Source organism: Opisthorchis viverrini (genome assembly GCF_000715545.1).
Source record: "Opisthorchis viverrini unplaced genomic scaffold opera_v5_284, whole genome shotgun sequence".
NCBI lineage: Eukaryota > Metazoa > Platyhelminthes > Trematoda > Opisthorchiida > Opisthorchiidae > Opisthorchis > Opisthorchis viverrini.
Window position 1 is genome coordinate 301,085 of NW_008751943.1, and position 4,035 is coordinate 305,119.

A 4,035-nucleotide genomic window follows, 5' to 3' on the forward strand; every position below is an offset into this window, starting at 1 on the left:
ACATTGACCAGAAATCAAATGTTCCTCTGAAGTACTCATTGGATATGTGGCTCATGAAGATAAGTAGGACTGCAGAAAATCGCTCGCAGCCCAATGGTCAAGTTCTCAAACTACTACTAAATGGAAATCGTGGGACTTTGTTGGATGCATACTACTGATAATTTCCAATAAGGTATTTCTCGGGCTCACTTGTAGCGCAAAATATCCGTGAAACATTGACCAGAAATCAAATGTTCCTCTGAAGTACTCATTGGATATGTGGCTCATGAAGATAAGTAGGACTTCAGAAAATGAAAAAAATCGAAAAGTAAAGCCTTAACTCTCGTTAACCAAGTTGAATAGCCTTTTCTGTCAAGAAGTCATACTGTGATATTTCAATTGTCTTAACAGGCGAAGCATCAGGTGTCATTTGTGCAAGACGTCCGCAGCTGGAATTTTTCATAAACGAGAAGTTCGTTTGAATCTAGGGTTGTTATCGATGTAATCTAAAGACACGTTAAATAGGATAGAATCCAAACAGCACATGATATTTTGAGGGAATTGCTTAGGGAATGAAATGGTTGTGACAAATGTGTTATCTAAGACGCTCCACCTTGCAAACGGTCACATGTCGTTGTCAACATAAGCCTGCTGTATTGGATGCTATGATCAGTCCAAATTTTCCCGATCTATCTTGGGATCCTGCGAAAAAGGGCACTCTGTGGTTCCGGAACAGAAAATACCACCTCCGAACAAGATGCGTAGTCCTTCTTCCGGACGTATACCTCATTCGTCGGACAGAAGCAGCTGGTGCCTCTGGCACTTTGTAAATTATCAGGACAAAACCACCGGTTTCCACGGATGTGACTGAAATGAGTTTGTCAGTAGTACGAACAAACCTCCTCAAAGATTTGCGAAATACATTCATTTGCACAGCTGTAAATAGAGACGTCTGAATCACAGATTCATGTCATGCTTAGGATGTTCTTTGGTTGATATGCATTAAAATTACGGAGGCTGAACAATAAAACAACACGTAATAAGTTGTTATTACCGGATACTGTTGGAGTATATCTTCTTGGAACAGTGAAGATCTAGGAAGACATGAAAGATAGGCTTGATGGCGAGCATGCAGGGTCATTTAGCTGGTGAACCACTACGCCTTGGCTCCACATATTTGATGTCATTCAATTTTTTGGGTTTGCTTTGCAGTCGAAGTGGACGATTAGCTTGCACCCTGCTGTCCATCATTGAAAATTCTATAGTCATAAATGTTCTGTCACAAACTTCTGTTGCTAGGATGGGTCCCCTTATGGAGTAGAGTTTGGTGTCTCTTGAACGTGTTTTTCTGTGCTAGAAGGTAGTATATTTGCAAACGAATCGAAAACCAATTAACTGTGAAATGGAACGTTCTGGAACAAAATAAGGCGTATCTGTGCGTGAGTCATCGGGTGGTGTCAGACATCATGCTATTTCATATTAGCTTACATTCATGTCTACTGCCTAAAAATATGTGCTCCGATGGTAACCGATCCCTAGGCTTCCCTCCTTCGTATGTTCCCGCGGATTGCTATTAATGAGTAGCTTGAATATATGAGAATAACTCAGTATAATCCATGAAGCGTTTGGTCGCTAACAGTCTCTATGCCGGCCAAAAATAGCCAGGGTTGGAGATGCTAGGAGAATTCCTATTCCATTTTAGGTCCAGCATAACGCTCCCACTTAAAACCAACGTTCACCATCGTACTTGGAACTTCGTTACTAGTTCTAATAGTCTATGAAGCTACAACCGCTGGTTCCTATTCCATTTTAGGTCCAGCATAACGTTCCCACTCAAAATCAACGTTCACCATAGAATTTAGAACTTCGTTACTTATTCCAGTATGCTACGAAGCTGCGACCGCTGAGGTTAGCTACATTCCGGCTGACAGTCAAAGGTCGATGGAATAAACCCTTCTTGCATGAAAAATAAACATTTCTATGCTATGAGCAGTCCGGTTGGCTGCTAGTTGTGAGCAGCATGGAGCCTTTGGTATCTCACAGACTAGTCTTTGCATACAACTATTCTGGTAGCTAACAATACAATCGGAATATCTAAAGTATTGTATGTATGTTAGATTTGTATAGATTTATTTACAAGGGTATCTTTGGAAAGCCGAACTTTGATGATTAAATTTCGTGATAAGTGCTCGGATTTCCACGGGTTAATATTTCCCCAAAAAGCTAGGTTACGAGACATGTACTCGAAACGTAGCTGTTGTGCACCACAGTCTCCTTAATGCCTTCTTACTATCATGAATTCTGATCGGGATAGCTGATTGATAGCCTGATGCGCTTGGCCAAACCAGAAAACGTCAACGGACGTGCGAATTGGCTGGTCTATTGATCACTGTCGCGTACAAGCGGGTCAAAAAAGTGATATTAAGAATACAACTCATCTGTCAAGGACGAGTGAAGAACAACCAATGAACTCTGCCTCAACGGAAACGGATATTCCATTGGTTGTTATATAATCCCCTTACGTTCGGAGCTAGTTCTCCTAATATTAACCACTAGCAAGCTATAAGCAACCACGGAGGAAATTTCCATGAAGCGTAAGATGGCCTTTAGACCAAAAGTTTTCTGGTAAATTTCGACTCCTGTCGATCCTTGATTATTAGGTCTCCCCCACTTCCTCACTGAGCTAAGTCAACAAATGCAGCATATCCGTTTGTTTTCACGGGAGACTCTACTCAAATTCTCGTTTATGATATTCTGCAAATGAATGTGCTGCACAAAGGCCGCTTCATGTTTCACTTGGTACGATATTCGAGAACCCCAGGGAATGCAAACCTGGTAGTGGACCGTCGAAGTGTTTTCAGCAACCGTGTGAGTAGTTCCCTTTATGAAATTATACCGTGATATCTCGAACATCGTGCCGACTGAAACATGGGGCGGTCTGCGTGCAGCACATTCAGTTGTAGAAGATCATAAACGAGAGATTCAGTTGAGTCTCTCGTGAAAACCAGATTGATTTGCAAATTAATGTATTTCTCGAAAAACTTGTGAATAGTTTCCGTTAGGAAAATTAATCTAATTCACTTTTAGACTATTCTGAATCGCCGACAGCCACTTGTGCGGTTTATATGAACAACGATATTTAGAGGTTTTTGCCTTGTTGTTTTGCTTTCTTGTAAGGAATTCTTTCACTCGTACATCTAAGGTCAGCTTCTAAGGACAACCTGTCCGCTACCTTTCACGGTTGGTGAAGTTAATTTCCCGCTCTCTTGGCGATGCAACTCCATTTGCCCTCCATATACCAACTGATTCCAACGGATTCCAAGATAAGCCTTGACAAGTGTCTGGTCGAGTGTAATTTCGGTCACACTTTATGTTTGTTATCTAATCAAATAATCAGTGAAACCGGTGTGGAACAAATGGAGAATAAAAAGAAGGCAAAATTCTATTTTCTCACGCTGAAAGAGTGCTTGTTTCTCGGCCGCTTTGAGTTCACGTTGACGGTTACTTTCCATTCCTTCCTGGGCACAGTAGAATTTAACTCAGTAATGCGCTATCCGTAATCCGCAAACCTCACGTAAAACGTCACAAGTGTTGTCAGTAAACATCCGAATTTATTAAAACCGGAGAGCGATTCTCCTCGTTCCCAGTAATGTGGTGCTTCTGAATTATCTAGACGTCAGGAATCCAAAGAAGATGGAGAAATTGAAGTTTTGTTTGGCCTCAAAACACCTCCTGTCAGTTCAAACAAAACCTACGAGCTTTCTTTCGCCTCAGAAAACAAAACTCGGGGACTGCGCCTACCTGATGAGCCCCAAGAAGGGCAAAACCAATCGTGGGCTGTCGAAGAGTTTTCTACAGCCTTTATGAAGATATACTGCGATATCTCGAATATCGTGCCAACCGAAACATGAGGCGGTCTGTGTGCAGCACATTCAGTTGTAGAATATCATAAACGATAGATTCAGTTGAGTCTCTCGTGAAAACCAAATTGATTTACAAATGAGTGTATTTCCCGAAAGCAGTCCAATTTGGGTTCAAGTAGAACATAAGGTTGAC